Genomic DNA, 18,735 nt, shown 5'->3' with positions numbered 1-18,735 from the left:
CTGAGCTCGTTTTTTCATGTTGACGTGTTAAAATTCGAATTTGATGCTTTCTCCTCGAAAACCCACACTAAACTGAACTCAAATCTTAGAAAACAATCATATTTAGAATATTTGGTCGTTAAAAACCCTACACATAAAGGGATAATCCTTTAATGGCCTCGAAGTCGTAAAATTCATAAGCGTTCCGTTTTATGTGACTGCTGGTATATATATATATATATATATATATATATATATATCATCATCATCATCATTTACAGCCATTCGCCATCCACTGCTGGATGAAGGCCTCTCCAACACGCTTCCACTCGTCTCTGTTTTGCGCAACACTCATCCATCTCATTCCGCACATTTTCCTAATTTCGTTCACCCATCTTCCTTGCGGTCTTCCTTTTACTCTTTTGCCTTCTCTCGGGTACCATTCAAGCACTTCTTTTGTCCACCTTTCGTCCATCCTCCTAGCTACGTGACCCGCCCATTGCCATTTCAATCTCTTCACTCTATCCACTATGTCCACTACCCTTGTCATATTTCTCACCCACGTGTTCCGCTTCCTGTCTTTCCTCGTTATGCCAAGCATACAGCGTTCCATACTTCTTTGAGTGCATTGGATTTTATTTTGCATCTTGGCGTTCAGTGTCCAAGTTTCACATCCATACGTCATCACTGGCAAAACGCATTGATCAAAGATCCTTTTCTTCAGGCAGAGTGGCATTTTTGATTTAAAAACAGCATTCATCCGTCCAAATGCACTCCACCCCAATTTCATACGTCTCTTTATCTCTTCATTTTTACTACCAGACATGTCAATTATTTGACCTAAATATAAATAATTATTTACTACTTCTACTGGTTTATCATCTAAGGGGATGCTATCAGGCATGCAATAACTATTGAACATTAGTTTAGTCTTATCTATGTTAATTTTTAATCCTACTTTTCTACTTTCCCTGTCCAGCTGTGTTAGTCTGATAAGTAGGTCAGCTGAATCACGAGCTACTAAAACTATATCGTCTGCGAACCGAAGGTGACTCAAAAAGCGACCATTGATGCTTACTCCGGCTGTATCCCAATCCAATTTCCTGAAAACTCCCTCAAGCACCGCGTTGAATAACTTGGGCGAGATTGTATCTCCTTGTCTTACTCCTTTTCCTATGCTAAATCTATCTGTACCTGAAAAATTTTTAACTGAAGCTGTGGCATTCTTATATATTGTAGCTAACAGTCCCACATAGGGTTCCGGCACTCCCTGTGTTTTTAGAGCGTTAAGTACTGCATTATGACTAACTGTATCGAAGGCTTTCTCATAATCGACGAAACCTAGGCACAGTGGCCGTTGATATTCGTTGGCGCGCTCGATTAGTTCGCCAACTACTTGGAGGTGGTCCATTGTGCTGAAATTTGCCCTAAACCCTGCCTGCTCTATAGGTTGGTTCTCGTCGAGGATATTCTTCAGCCTTTCTGTAATAACCTTCGTGAAGAGCTTGTAGACCGCTGAAAGTAGACTAATGGGTCGGTAGTTCTTGATATCGCTTTTGTCGCCTTTTTTGTGTATTAAAATGATAGTTGCGTTATTCCATCCTTCTGGTATAGCTTGGTTCTGGATGCATTTGCTGAAAAGCCTAGCTAAGATATTAATTAGGGGGGGGCCGCCACATTTTAGTAAGTCGATGGGAATATTATCTTCCCCTGGGGTTTTACCATTCTTTGCAGTTTTTAGCGCGGCCTCTACTTCGCTAGGCAATACTGCAGGAACCCTTTGGCCGTGTGTCGATTCCAGAGTGGGGAATTGGCCGTTGTCGTTCTCGTATAGTTTTGCATAGAACGTGTAAACTCTGTCTATGATTTCTTCTCTATTCCTAATTATTACTCCGCTCTCTGATCTGATTGCGATCATTTGGTTTTTGCCTAAGAAAAGATCCTGTTTGCACTTTTTCAGGCTACGGTTATTCTTAATGGTATTTTCTATTAGCTTGCTGTTAAAATCCCTGACATCCCTGACTATTCTCTTCTTAATTTCCTTATTTACTAGATTGTATTCTTGCTTATTATTATCCCTATCTAAATTCCTTTTATGCTTAATTAGGTTTTTTGTTTCCGCTGAAATTTTGCTTAATTTAATCTGTTTCCTGAAACCACCTAATTTCTTACCTGTTGAGGTTAGAACCGAACTAATTACAGTGTTCAATTCCTCGATGTCTGCTTCTGGGTTTAATTTCCCGTATCGATTTCCAAGTTCGAGTTCGAATTCCTTTTTCCTAGACCTTAGTTGAGCGAAATCTGGAGAGTTACTGCATCCTTTTATTAATTTCCTACGTTCGCAATTTATATTAATGGCCATCTTGGCACGGACTAATCTGTGATCGCTGCCTATATCTACTTTACTTAAAACACTAACGTCTTTAACGGAGTGCAGGGCATTTGTTAGGATGAAATCGATCTCGTTTCTGTCTCCTTTAGGACTCTCCCAAGTCCACTTATTGTTGGTGTTTTTCGATATATATATATATATATATATATATATATATATATATATATATATATATATATATATATATATATATATATATATATATATATCTACACGATAAAAATTATCATATACATGGATAAATACATATATATGTATATAATACAATAAAAAGTTACTTTTTCCATTAAAATAGGAAAATTTTATAATATTATAATTTTAGGACTTTTGAACATTTTGTCGTTTGAACGTTATTTCCGTGGACATTTTGTCGTGTGATCATTTTGTCGCGTGAACATTTCGTCGCGTGAACATTTTGTCAGTGCACTAATTTTCGGGTACATTTTGTCGTTGAACCTTTTGGACTTGAACCAATTGTCGTGTAACCGTTATCTAATCCACGTAATTTTGATTTTCGTGTTGATGAACTGGTCAGTTTCGTGACATTCAACACGAGTATATTTGAATGAGATGAATGATTGATAATTTATTTATTTTTACAATGCTGTTTATAATTTTTTGTTTTTTTTTACCCAATGCATAACAATGGTGTGATGCATTGGGGAAACCTGTCAGGTCACAGTGGTCATTAATTTGTTGCTATTTTTCTTTGTCCATTTTGAATGTATTTATAATAATGATAATAATTTGTTTTATTCCAGACGATAGGGAGCATATTGCAATTCCCATCGTCCATATAAATAATATATAGATAATAAATATTGAATAAATAATAATAATTTAATGTCTATTGAAGACAGTCGGTGGAGTAGTTCCATCCACTGAACATGCACTGAAGAACGCAAATGAGAAGACAAAAATACTCGACGACGTAGGGAAGCCCCTCTCATCCTAAGAATGGTTTCCGCATTTTCCTCTTATGTGGCATCCAACTCCAGTCTGTCGAAGGCGATAAGAAAGTTCATCCATGTACAAGTTGAATAAGCCCTGTCTAACACCGCACTTCAAAGAAGCGGGTCGGAGTAGGCACTCCCCCAGCGTACTAATTGAACTGACTAAATCAAAATAAAAATCAAAACTTACCGGTAATGCGAGAAATCATGTTACCTTTACCGGTAAATTGCAATCCCTACTTATGATGTTTATGTATACTACCTGGTTTCAATCAAATAGTGAATTGGACTCATTCCATCAGCTGAAATTCGCTTACCATGTCATCGACAATGATTGAATTTCTGATCTAACATCTGATAAGTAACCTGACTAAACAAGACGTCCCAAAAATACTATCCACATACATTTGTATGTACGAATTAATGGCAAACATATTATTCGAAATTATAAGTACGTAGCATTTTACTCGAATACATTTGCATATTTTTATACTATTATAATAATCACTTAACAAACACTAGAATCAAACAAAGTTCAAGATTGACAAACATCATGCAAGCGCGTGCAAGACTATCGATAAACAACTTCAAACAAATTCAAAAACCCAACAAACATTTCAAGACCGCCAGCACAAAAAGTATCGTTATACAAGTGACCAAAAATACAACACCCACAACCGTTGAAGATATTATACTTATACAACTCTGAGCAGACAGTATAATAGTGTATAGCTAGTGGCACAGAACTTGTGACCCGTTTTTTTTTTTTATTCTTTCTTTCTCCAATACATCAATGACATTCAACAAACTGATAGCACACGGAAGAATGCGATCGATCTCCATACGTATCATATGTACAACCGGTTCGAATCTGACAATGGGATGAAAATAACCTGCTGTACACAGACACGGGCCACCGAAAGACAGTTTGGGAGCCTGTGGGTTACCAGATACACAATGTAACAGATTCTAGTGTGTAGCACCGAACGCACTTTGCATAATCTCGGACACAACCGCTGGCTACTTTCACCGGTACGGAAGGACAGATGCGTAGCCAACACACTCTGGCTAATTAATTGTATGAACAAGCGTGAGAAAGCGCCGGGCGAAATCCTGATAATAAATAAACTATAAATATTGCATAGAGTGTGGCGTAACTAGCGCCCACTATGTGGAAGCTTAAGGCTAAAAACCCTATAATTTATAGCTGGCCTTCAGCCATAGCTAGAAGTTAAATATTTACAAGTTACGTAAAAAAAATCAGTAACTATAAGTAGTCGAATAAGGAATACGTGAGTAGGCATCGTGGACTTGTTGGCGAATATAGTGCACACATTGAAAAGTGGCCGGATTGTTTTTTACTTTTTTTTTAGAAATTTAATCAAGTACGTAGTAGAAGATGTTAAATTGAGAGACCAAGAACGACAACCAGCAGCGTGGCATATTATGCTTTTGAGCAGATTGGTCACGGGTTAGAGTCCCACTAGAGTCTCGCTGCTGGCCAAACCTTGATTTGTGACTCCAGGTTGATCGTTTCTTATCAGAGTTTGCCATTTTCCTGATTTTCAGTGAAACGGTTCCTGTAAAAATTGGTAGCTCCTATCTCTCGGATCGTATGGTATCTCCTTTTCTATCTTTATATCTAACATTTATTCTAGGACTCGGCCTTCCGAGACCTAGAATAAATGCTGTGAACCGCCTTTGAACTATCATTCGGATATCTGAAACAACCCCTACGCAACAATATATGTACATATATAAAAACGAAAAAAAATGTATGTTTCATTTCTTGGACAAGTATGGAGATTTCAAAAAATGAATATTACAACTATCAGAATTTCATAAGAAGGGCGGAAAGAAGATCACACCGTGAATACTGAGAAGAACACACACACATACATATACTCATTTGTAAGTGGACGGCTGGGCAAATTGCGGGAATACGTAAAAATGCGCGCTGTAACTACTGATGAAGACACATAAACATGCTCTTTTGTAGGCGGACGGCAAGGCGAGCGCGCGGGGATAGAATGAGGTGACAGCGAAGGGGGGGTAAGTGAAGGGACGATGCGAACTGACCGCAAGGGCTGTGCGTGCCGAAACCGTTAGCGACAATGGCCTTAGGAATGGTTCATATGTTATTTTCTTTCAAAAAGTAACCCGTTCAACGGGGACAACGGGGTTTTATCAAAGAAGCAGAAGGACCAATAACCAAATAATTGTGCTATTCGAATAATTTAGTATCTATGTATGTACATAGATATTTTCTTCGCGTTTTCAGCCCCTGCGGTGTGAGACATGTTTTTTCACCACATGAGGCCAAGAACGCGCCCGTGCCGTACGATTCAGTATGTTTGCAATTTTTTTATATATAATACAGCACTATATCTAAACGCTGAAAGTTTCCCAAACGCTTTAGACGTGACGTTATGCACAGCGAGAATAAACCTAGCAATTCTCCAGATATAATTGAAGTCACGCGGTATCACCTAGATAAATATATACATAATTTAAACTAATACGAGTGAGAAATAAATCGATTACGTCGTAACACTATATACAATTCATGTGAGAACTGACAATAGAATGCGTAGTAAAGGTGCGTTTATCTGTGAAATTTATTGCCGCGAAAACAGACAATTTTTCATAATAACTACCTGAACTAAGTAAACCTTTTCAGTAAATATGTATTAACTAATATGAAAACATTTCAAATATAAAAATAAAACTAATATTTATTACAATTCTGTTTACTTATAATAACCGTAATAAAGTACAACCTACATATGTATGTGCATACATGACATCCTTGAAGAATTAATTTCATACAAGAGCATATGCACATGTGTCATAAATTCTCTATTTAACATACACAGATGAGGACTAGGTCTATTTTTTCCCCAAACCAGAATGGACCAACCTTGACATATTATCCATCAAAACGATAATTGCTATTACATTGGCAATTTTTTGCAATACCATTGCTCGTTTCAATTGGTCATAATCACATTGTGACACAGCCAAAGCCCATAATAATAAACTTTCATGGGAAAGGAAACGAAATAGTTATCCATCACCTTCACAACAGCATCAGCAACACACGATTAAATCAACTTAAACGGGAGACCAACAATCAATCAATCGCCTCGTAGATCGATTGTCTCCATTAAACGGCAAGCACAATACACAATTGGCACGGAGAATATCATCGATTTGTATTATGTATATAAAATACTAAAACTGCTATTAGTATTTGAATCACCAGACGTTCCAATGCGGTCAAGTGCTAAAAGGTCTGAACCACACACATAACCGATATTATGAATAATCGATCAAAATAGAATGAAAAAAAAACACTATCCGAAGATAGAACAACGTTGAATACATACTACAATGTGATACAGAATAATCTGAAACGCACTATCTTCATAATCAGCGGTTTGATTATTTATCAATGGAAACGTTCCAAATACCGGAAAAAAGTAGTAAATCAAATCAGACCTCGAATCTGAGGTGCTCTTAAATGTTGCAAAACTGACGGAAGAAAACGACCGCTTAGAAAAGTATTTGGTTTAGACTTTTTTTAGACCCACGCACTTTTATCCAATCAAGGACAGGTATTTAAAGAGAAACTGTCTATGATCAGATCGCTTGTCTTTAATCCAATCAAGTCGAAAATTACTAAAGGTGGTTTTTTTTTAGATTTTTAAGTTTAACACATGTGAAAAAAAGCTGGCATGCTTAGTCTGTGCCGTCGCGATCTTCCCAAGCCTCACTCCCTGGAGTGTTTTCGGTAGGGCTGTGGAGTCCGAGTCTTAAAACAAACAACGGACTTCGACTCCGTTTTATTATTTTCTATAATTAATAATATAAGGGTATGTGGCGACTAGTCTCCAATTTTATTGAAAATCCACTATTGTATTGTATTGTGGCCAAAACTGATCGTTTTCTCCGTTTCATACTTTTTATAATCTCATTTTTTCATATTAAACTAGTGTTAGTGCCCGTCGATTCCCGTGGCTTCGGAAAGGAATTGATACACGAATTACAGTAAAGTTACATGTTATATATAAATAGTTTAATGTAATTTATAGGCGCGCGCGCATATTAATAGTAAAAAGTTGAGCGCTCATTAAACGCTCGCCCGCGTAGAAATGATGAATATGAGTGTGCTTCGGGGATAAACACGCGTGTGTGTGAGCTACCGCGCATCTGACGCAGACGCCACCCGTTCCAATTCAGGCGCTCAATATCAGGAGCACATGTCAGACGCTCAGATCCCCTGACTTACCCGCCACCCCGCTTCCCCACGTCTCCTCGATACAATCGGCTTTCACGCCACATTTCTATGCATAACGTATACTCCTGGCATTCTAAAATTTGATTTTTTGAAATCTTCGTACTTTTCCACGCGTCCGCCACCTTCCCACACACATACATAGCGTCCTTTTTTATATATAGTATTGATTTGTTTGTGTATGAAATTCATACACATATGTACATAATGTTTATTTATACCTACTTCAAGACCAATAATTTAATAAACTGTAAATTTTTTTGTTTTGACAAGTTTGACAGTGGTCGATAACGTTAATTCCAAAATTTGAATTAATGTAGGAGAAACTTGTCGAAATAATAAGATCGTCCGAATTAACAATGACCCGAAGAAACACCCTTCCCAAATTGGAAACCATGAGCACGCACATGCCGTACGAGTCGATGTGTTTGCGCCTTTATGCGATAACAAGCAGGATGAAAGATTTATTTGAAAATTTCTAATAAAAAAAAACAAGGAAATTCCAAACATTCAATACAAAGTAGTCAATCGAGTTCCAAATAATTTAATCTAATTTAAAAGCAATATTTAAATATGTATGTATGTATGTACATATATACGACGGAAATGATAGGTAAGTTTGACAAATCGATCATAGAGTGCATTTGAAAGTATAATATGTATATGTATATTTACATAGTATGTTGAGTTTTTAGACTGTTTAAAATAACAAACTCGTGTAATGAATGTCTCAATGAGAATCTCAAGACTATCGAAATACATACATATGTAGTTGACCTAAAGTGTCGGGTTAAACGGCCGAAAATTCAACACCTTTAATGATTATTGATTTTACAATTGGACGTTGTTTTGTCTGATGAAACTAACACATGTTATTTTTTATACCATATAAGTTATATGGTATAAAAAATAACATATGTGTTAGTTTCATCAGACAAAACTTATATGATATAACAAAGCTGTCTTATATCAGCTATTATACGTAAATGGATACTCTATAAAGCTGCGAACTGACAGTTCCAGGAGCGTGTCTATCTTAGCTGTCAGTACCGTACTATGTATCTCAACAGCCTCCACATACATACAAACATATGTACATACATACATATAATATCCAAACCTATGATAGAAAACGAGCAAACCTTGCATGTTCGTCAAATTTACCCTAAACGATCCACAAAGATTTTGATGAAATTACCATTTTCGGTCTAAAAAAATGTGTTAATAGGCCTACTACATACTAAATTTTGAATAACTCGACTTTAGGAAAACTCATTTAGAGGGTTAGATTGCTAAAATTCAACCCCATTAAACTCTCGCGCCGTTATATAGGCCAGAGTTTCTCAACTGGGATCTACATACGTAACCCCAAAACATTTCAAGGGAGGCAAAAACCAAAAATCAACTTTTGGGTAGAAATAGCAAACTAAAAATAGATAAAATGAAATATTATCTAAACAGATCTTATTAATAAGGTCTGTTGACCCTTTCAGTGCTGACGTCTTTTCTGTTGAAAGCCCGCCACGCTAAAGATTTCGCCAACATTTCCAACTAGATTTATTTAGAAATCCAATAGAAAACAGGTATAAAATTTTTAGCTAATCCAAACAAACCCTAGATAACTACCGCCGAGGATTTCGAGTTTTGTAAAGGTGTGTTTAGAATGTCTAATATATCTTGCAACAATATAAAATAAAAAAAGTCTATTAATGAATGTATTTTCCTAAAATTAGTTCCATCTTCTTCATTGTTGCTAAAATGCCAAGCCACAATCTAAAATACCCAGCAGTTAGGGACTTCTACCGATAAATTCAGCTATGGTTATAAATTCAGAAATTCCGGTGTTAACACAGTTTTTATAAACATTAACACGGATTACACGACCCATGGTGAATGTATTTTTTTTCAATGCGACCTGGAAAGGCTTAGCGAGTAGTATTCTTTTTTATTTTTTACATACTAAAAAACAACGCCTATTGGCGTATTTCAGGCTCATGGACTTGTTGGCAAAAGGCCGATCGGCGTTGGTCAGCATTCAAAGGGTAAGCGATATGAAATCTCCAGTTATATTTAAACTACATAAAGATAATTTCTGGATACGCACTGAAATGGGGCAAATACATGTCAACAGTTCTGGGAGAGGGTAAGTTTATATTTAAGGTAACACACAGAGAAAAGCGAGAACACGTGTTTTTACAAGATTTTTATTACCTTCACTCTATTAGTTCCATAAAATTCCTGCTGGTCAAAAAATTGTGCTCTGATTTTGTAGCACTTCCACCCTTTTGATCGCTTTAATATTTTACCGACATACGTGGGTTAGATAATATCAAATGCGAATGTTTTTTTTTTAATGGAGTATTGAAGTAGTTTAATAATTCAAACTCATTGAAAATTACATCGGAATCCTGTGCCAGATTAAAGCGAATCCGCAGCGTCCCTTCACTTAGTTTTCGGTGATATGTTATGGTTACACAACATTTTGTCGCTTGAACATTATTTCCGTGGACATTTTTTCGCGGGTACATTTTGTCGCGTGAACATTTTGTCGCGGGTACATTTTGTCAGTGCACTAATTTTCGGGTAAATTTTGTCGTTGAACCTTTTGGACTTGCACCAATTGTCACGTCCCCTATTTTATCCTTGTATTGAGAGTGATCGATAACGAAATTCCCATATTTAAATAATTTTGTCGAAATTATTGATATTGTCAATAGAGGTAATATTTGTTTGTCGCACAGAGTGGTACGCAGCACGTATTTGTTTTTTAAATATTTTTGCACATGTAAAAAAACGCTCACCCCCTGGAGTTTTTTAGTGATATTTTATCCTTGTATTGACATATGTTTGACAGTGATCCATAACGGTTATTTCTATATTTGAAGAATTGTAGGAGAAACATGTCGAAATAATAAGATCGTACGAATTCACAATGAAATAAGACACTCCCATTCACAGCTGGAGTCAACCTAGATGCCGTGCCGTACGATTCTGTATATCAGCGCCTTAACAACATTACAACCAGATATTAATAAACTTGCTAGTTTACATCAGGCACAAGTATAACACTAAATTAAGTTAACTTTCAACTTATTACATATTTAGTTTTTTAAAAACAATATATGTAAATATGTATAAGCCGTTATATTTGAAAGTAGCGAAAGTCCAATTTTCAGTTCCAAAAATACTTTTTCTGTTTGACTTCTTTTAACTCGATATGTCCAGATTCTCGGAAAATCAGAATAAACGTATTACAGGCCACCAGTATTTTTAAATATTGTTAAACGCAAAACATTGTATTTTAGGTTTTGCGAAATATTTCTCGAAATGAAGGAAAGTGAAGTTTTTCTACTACATAAATAACTAGTGATTTTACCCGGCTTTGGAAAAAAATGAAATGACACCAAATCAGATATTACACACACAACGAATGTTTTTTTTTATATATAAGAAACTGAAAAAAAACCGGAACTGAAAAAAAATCCTGATCCGGAACTCAAACAGGAATCCGGATCCGGAACTGAGTAAGGAATCGGAATCCGGAACTGAAAAAAGAAATCCGGAACCAGAACAGAAAAATAAATCCGGAACCAGAAATGAAAAAGGAATCGGGATCCGGAACTGAAACATGAATCGGAATTGAAATCTGAACAGAAAAAAATCGATATCGGCGTCATAGACAATTATATTTTTTCGATAAAACGTCACAAATTCTACGAAACAAACCCTACGTATATAGTTGCATACGTACATTAAACCTTACCAAGTCTCTTTTGAAATTATATATTAGATTATAAAAAATACATGCAAATATTTTTTTTCTCGAGCAACTATTATGTGGGAGAGAAAAAAATATAAAAAACTGTTTTTTGTCACCCTATTTTCATCACATATTCCTGAAAAGTTACACGACCCCCTTCAAAACGTACACAAACACGTACATATGTACACATTATTACATGTATATACATAATAACAAGAGCGAACGACCCAAAATATCAACATACTTATTTTGTACCATTCTGGACGACCTTTATAAACAAACGCCCGTAATTTTAGAACGTGGGGGCGCTAGTTACTTCCCATGTATTTTAACGATTAATATCCGCCAAGATCCTATATGATGATCGGACACACCTCTAAACCTACGACACGTCACACTCCAACGTGCACAGCTAGGGTCGGCGTCAGAGGCACAATAGTGACCTGAGACCTAGTTCTTTTTTCGTTTGCTCGATACCGTATTATTAACGTTTTTGAAACGGTGTTGCACACGAATTTTGCAAATAGAAAATAGCCACCAACGGTCGGAGATCAAGACCAGCATCCGGCACGAAGACAGGTTTTCATCTCGAAGTGTTTTACAATGCCATACCACCTGTGCCTTACTATCTTAAGCGGGCGTCTCAGTGGCAGAACGACAGAAGCGCCACTTAGCCCACGTTGCACAATTCAAGATGTCGAATCACACTGTATTGTATATTTGTAGACAATGTGTTAACAATATTGGAAGGTCGTCAATTACTGTTTTTCATTTGTGATTTCCCAGCGGAAAATGCGTAGAGGGAAACTCTGAAGCGACGCGCCCATGTTACGCTTGATTCCCGTCGAACGCACTCAATATGCTTGACCTAATTTTTCCTTTTTGCATATAAATATAAATAGACCGACGAGCGCAGCCAGCTCTGTCTGGGTAAGAATTCGTACAAATCGAATATATAATAAAAAATATAAAAACAGACACGATTTATGTAGATTTGTGGGTATATATGTGGCAGATGCGTGGACAAGTATGGAGATTTAAAAAAAAACAAATTTTAGAATACCAGGAGTATACGCTATGCAAAGACATGTGGCGTGACGACCGATCGTGTCGAGGAGACGCGGGGTAGCGGGGACCTGAAAAAAAAATCACGCAAGACGTGACGTCGTAGTAGCAAGTGCACGCGTACTAATGAAAGTGCGCATGCAAATATGAATATTTTTGGAAACGTCAATTGTGTCAATATTGACTCGACGATACGACGCAAGCAATATTGCGCCGTATCGTCGCGCTCTGTAATGTATATGGAAGCCGATTTTGCCTTGCACTCGGCCAAAATTTGTCTGAACGTGCCGAAACCGTGAGATGCTGCATAGTATAAATAGAAACTGTCGTTTACGTGAGCTGCTGTGCTGTGCTGGATAGTATGAATAGACTTTTTTAACGGTTATATATATTTTTTATATAGTTTTTATTTAGTATATATCTCATGTGTGAAACCAACATTTACTCGAGACGTTCCAATACAGTGCGTGCAAAAATACATGCATGGCCACTCAATGAATTTATATTTAGTCTTCAACTATACATACATGTCAGTGACAGGTCTGACAATAGCGCATTCAGCTAACAACTCAAGCACTCGAGCTGCTTCCTGTCAAATATTCCTGATAGTATCGTATTCAATTGTTGACACGTTTCCTTAAAAATAGTAACATTGAATTACTCATACATTTAAGTATTACCGAAATTCTATTCATTGACTTTTTATTTTACATGTATGTATTTGTAATAGTACCAATAGATAAAAGTATCGTTTTCGTAAAAAAAAAAAAACGATTGAACTAAAATGTATCCATTATCGATCCTGATGTCAAACCGTTCAAATTGAAAGTATAAATAGAGATTAAGTAGTAATAAAATAAACGGTGAAGATTCGTCAGCAGGAAATGCTGGCCAGCACCATTACAAATTCTAAACTTGCCAAAAGTTTTTCATCGCACATATCGCATCTGAACCATTTCTTATACTATACTATAGATCTGAATTTCTTACATGTACTATACATCTGAATTTCATCAAACATTGGACCTTTAAGAATCAAATTGCGCAATTCGACTCGAAGCAAATAATCAACAAACAGATTTGGCAGGTTATAGACATTTCGCCCGCCGCAAGACCTTCGACTTTCCTAATTTTTAGTTATTCAATTCGAGAAAATCTATTCATTATTGGACGAAATGTATACACATTAGACGAAACGTCACACATAAACAAACACATCTAATGGATGCAAAATCTTTGAACAAAACGACCACACATACATAATAGACGAAACATCGGGAGATAAAAAAAACCATTCAACGAAATATGTGTATTATATTAGAAGGAATATATGTATACATTTTGGGCATAGCGCGAATTCCGAAAAGGAACCGACGGAAAAACTTCCAACACAATATCAACTTGAAAATCAAAGCAGTTTGACTTGAAATAAACCTAGACTTCCTCGAGTCAACGACCAGAAACAACATAACAAGCGAAAGTTCCCGACTCCGCTTGGACTAATATGAATATAAATGTAGGTCTCATATATCAATTAATTCAATTTGACAGATGAAAATCGTAAAAATGTTCAAATAATTGCATTGAGTACTAGCAAAAAGCCAATTCGTAATATATACGGAAGCGGTACTAGGAAGTTTCACTTCTATCATGTGTAACCTTACATATGTATATATATGTACTTCGATTTGTGACTAATATGCACAAACAACTTCAACCTATGTATATTTGCTTAGGTCTCAAGTCTCATTGACCACTATTACCGAGTGTCCCTTCACAAATTTATTATTAAATTTATAAATACATAATATTAGTGATTTTGAATACAATATGCCGTCTCTAAAGTACACATACATACATGCGTCAATTGGCGAATTGCAGCAAAGTGGGTTAGGTGTCAGAGTAATTATTATCATGTACGCATAGGTATGCCGTTTGCTATATCACCTGTAAACTTAAATTGAATACGTTCAGATGTATGTACGAGGAAAAAATTCAAACGCAATTGAAGACATATAAAAAATTTCCAGTTTATGATCGCATACATAATTGAACGATACTTTTATTGGAGATAATAAATTCCATCGTGAAATCTACGTACACTTTCGCATACGTATATTTTGTGCAAGTTGCATTACAGCATGCAACGAGAGCGATAAAGCTGAAATGTATCTTGCAACAATGCAATAGCCAAAAAAAATAATTTGAGGCAACTTGTTGCGAGTGGTCAACTATAATTGACTGGGTATTTTGGAATAAATTACATATACGCTTGTACAAATTGGACAAAAACGTAACACAAAAAATTCGATTGATTTTCTTAAAAAAAAAAAAAATTTGAAATGATTTTTGGAATAAAAATGCACAAATTCAGTTTGACGCTTTCGTTATAATCGAAAATTCATCAAAAATGCATTTTCATAAATTTGATGTTCACAATTTTAGAAATAAAAAAGAAATTTTAGATGACAATCAAAAAAAAAAGCACAGGAGTAAAGTACACAAATCACCTAAAGATAATCAAAAAAAATACTCATTGAATGATGTCAATTTATACAAACAAAAAATTTCGTCACAACTTGTTAGGTTTGTAACAAAATAATACATATAATTACAATTTAACTTATTAGAAGTATTTCAATTGAAATGTTTTAAGAATTAGCTTAGTTCTGAACTAAAATCTAAATCATTTTAGTAATATTGTAAGCAAAGGGCGGCTAGTCGCAGACGATTCTGCAAAAAAAACAATTGACCGCTCAATTAGTGTCCAAAGCAAGAGAGTAAAACAGCATGGTTTTTATAAGAAATTAACAATATATAAACATTTTTTGTGCAAAAAGAATCCATCCACCGCCCAAGACTAATATTATGATTACGTCTTATTTTTTAGAAAAAAAACTAGTTAAATTAAGTGATAAATAACATCAAAGTAAATATTAAATTCACTGTTGTATGTTATCATATTATTCATGTTGTATACTATCATACGGTTTAGATTATTTTTGCTGAAGACTATATTGAAACAGTCACAAAATAGTCTTAGATATTACTAACAAATTAACCAGGCGATTCTATAGATTTGAAAAAAATATTAAACAATGCAAATAGCAATAAGCGTGTGAAGTCTTAATGATTGCAAAAAGTTGTATATACCCTGTACATCGGTCTCCGTGACGACCCAGAATGTTAAATTACAGAAAACACAAATATCGAAAATCGAAAGATCTTAAGTCGAAAGATAAAAAAAGGGTGCATGGTAAACGGTACATACTCACTTAATTTGCGCGAGCAGGATACAACAGGAACAAGAGGAACAGGCTTTTACTCCCGTATTCAGCGCGTGCACATTAATACGGGAGTAAAAGCCTGTTCCTCTTGTTCCTGTTGTATCCTGCTCGCGCAAATTAAGTGAGTATGTACCGTTTACCATGCACCCTTTTTTTTTTTTTAATTTCGACTTAAGATCTTTCGAATTTTCGATCTTTGCCTTCCGATATTTGTGTTTTCTGTAATTTAACATTCTGGCTCGTCACGTAGACCCCCTGTACATACATACATGATGTATTATGAATGTTTATAATTACATACAGGAATTTTTAATAGGTTTTTTAGGCATTTTTTTCCTATTATGATGTAAAGATTAACATTAAAACACGATAATAATGTGTAAACAATAGATAACGATCGTTGGATCAATAACTATTGAATTAAAATAGACTTATTTTATTGCGAACATAATATATGAAGAAAATTTTGTTTAATTTAAATAAAAACTGATCTGAAAATAGATCGTAGAGTGCACGCCACTGGTTTCATTAGTCACCGGCACGTCACCGATTCAAATCGTTATCTACAAAACAAAATACGAATCGACGATATTTGGACTGAATTGAAAATAAAAACCTTATAATAAAAATAGTAGGGGGGAAATGTCATGGCCGTTAGGGAGTGCGTTACGGCTGTGGAATGGTGTGAAAAAACGTACCTGGAGTGGGCGGCGTCCTCGGATGACAGGAGCTGAGGGCTGGGGGCGGGGGTGGGGTGGGGCCGGCGGGGCGGGGGGTGGAGGGGGCGCGCGCTTCCTCGGCCTCCGAGCGCCGCGTCTGACAGCGCCGACTTTGAGGTTATGCGCGAGAGTCGAGACTCGACTGCCGCGGAACTCGACTGCCGGTCGCACACTACGGACAGGTACAATCGGGTGGGGCGGGGGCGGAGGCGCAGGAATTACTGACTACTGACTACTGACTACTGACTACTGACCAGATATCTAATCCCGATCGCGATCGCGATCGCAATCGCAATCGTCGATTTGAAATATATATATGAAGACGCGGTCGAGCTCGCGGTCCCACCCGATCCGCCAGCCGCCACCGCCGACTGACAGAAGCCGTTCGCCGTTTGCCGTTTGCCGTTTATCGGTTCGTTGGCACTACTGATTACGATTACACTCCGTCGTCGTACGTTGCTCGCCATTCGCCGGTTGCCGGAGCTTCCTGGAAATTTGATCCTAGCGTCCCGTTACGCAGATCGATTGCGGTTGTGGCGAAGTCGGCGCGTCGATAAGGGTCGTTTTCCGTCGTATGACGTGGCGTGTGTTTTCGCTGAAACAATTGAACACATATTTGATTCAAATTGTCAAGTCTATTTTTGTCGTGTTGTTGTCGAATCTGTGAAGGCTGTGATGTTGAAAGGATGATACAATTCAAACGAGGTCTATAGAGTCGATTTAAAATTTACTTTTAACGATTCCTACTTTTTTTATTACAAGCTCATATCAAGTTGTTTTCGCTTTTTCGACAAAATTTGGCTTTTATATTCACACTCTTCCAATCGTTTTCAAACTGCCATTTTTACTAGCCCCTTATCAAATTGAATTCGATTTTGTTGTTATGAAGGTCTGTTCATACCCAGTGCCGGCCTTACACCCACTTTACACAGTCGTTCTATCGCGCGTTCTCAGGAGCGTACAGGATTGCGCGCGGGTAAGCTTGTGCGCGCAATCGTGCGCGATAATGTTTTACGCAGTTGTGAACACTGACGTTCTTTCGCGCGCGATTACTCCTACCACTTTTTGTTAAAACGGAAAGAGCGAACTTGTAAAGGTTAATCGTGCGTGATAGACCGCGCGAAACTGGCGCGTGTTGGAGTGTGTGCGAAACGCACAGTTTTACTGAAGTAACGCAGTTTTATAGTAATGTTGCGGTGAAATATGGATAGAAGAAATATCGTGGCGCAAGTTATGATGTTCGTTGGTGTTGATTTAATCAAAAAGAAGAAGAAACGATCCATTGAATGAAAATTTTAATAAAATATAATGAAAAATAAATCAAATACGAATAATTGCCATCACTGATGCAGTGTATGTCCCAGAATCTAAAATCCATTGTATATCATATCTAAAAATAAATTAAATTCAGCACAATTGTTATTGTATTATCAGGTGCTATTTTTGCAAATTATCAAAAGAGATATCAAAAATAAAGCTTTTCTCTTAAGCTTTGAAATTTTTTGACAACAAAATCTCGATTAGCATTAGAAAATCCTTTTTATTTAACGAAGTCAACTATTTTTTTTATAAGCATATTTTTGTTTTTATATTCCTCGGACTTAATTTTCCAGAGTCACGGAAAAGACTGGTACATTAAAAGTAATTCCACAATCAATTCTTTACTCCACGTGCGTAAGTCCGCCATCTTGTAACAAAAGCGCGCCCGAAAGAATTTTCTGTGTAAAGATAACGTCGAGCCACACGATTGCGCGCAGGACTGCTGAGTTTATCGCGCGGTTTATCCCTTCCCGGTCCAAAATCTTTACACGCGCACTCTTTCGCGCACGATTAGCTGTTTCACGCGCGATAGAACGACTGTGTAAAGGGGGCTAATGGCGCCCTCGGGCAATTTTTTCTAAACACCCTTTGAAAAAAATTATAAAAAACTGGATTAACATCCTCCTTTTTCCCGGCCTTGGGACCTTGCTTACAGTTTCAGGCAGTATCAGCAAAAGCATAGAAACCCAAATGTTTGGGTATTATTCTTGTAAATTGTGCTTTTAAATTGATAATAATATCAGATTTTGAATTCGCGGTGATCTTAATTTGAAGATTGGCTTTTTCCAGTAGATTGTTTGAATAGAATTTGCCGAATACAAATGTAGGGCCTTTGGCGCTCTAATTTTAATTTTAAAGTGCTTTTGGAGCATCGAGCGCCGCCCTAACTTATTTGGCGCCCTCGGGCACCGCCCGACCCAGCCCCCCACCTAAAACCGGCACTGTTCATACCTATTCAGT

At 36.7% G+C, this 18,735-nt stretch overlaps 1 protein-coding gene across 1 annotated transcript in view; it reads right to left on the bottom strand.

Annotated features, from left to right (window-relative positions):
- The window catches only part of LOC143910200 (very long chain fatty acid elongase 7-like), an 81,776-nt gene extending 64,941 nt beyond the window's left edge, over window positions 1-16,835 (bottom strand). Inside the window, exon 1 of the mRNA XM_077428577.1 lies at window positions 16,435-16,835. The gene's annotated coding sequence lies outside the window, so the exon portion shown is untranslated. The remainder of the gene's footprint in view (window positions 1-16,434) is intronic.
- Window positions 16,836-18,735: the final 1,900 nt, after the last annotated feature.

Source organism: Arctopsyche grandis, chromosome 1 (genome assembly GCF_051622035.1).
Source record: "Arctopsyche grandis isolate Sample6627 chromosome 1, ASM5162203v2, whole genome shotgun sequence".
Taxonomy (NCBI): domain Eukaryota; kingdom Metazoa; phylum Arthropoda; class Insecta; order Trichoptera; family Hydropsychidae; genus Arctopsyche; species Arctopsyche grandis.
This window is presented reverse-complemented; position numbering and strand designations above follow the sequence as displayed.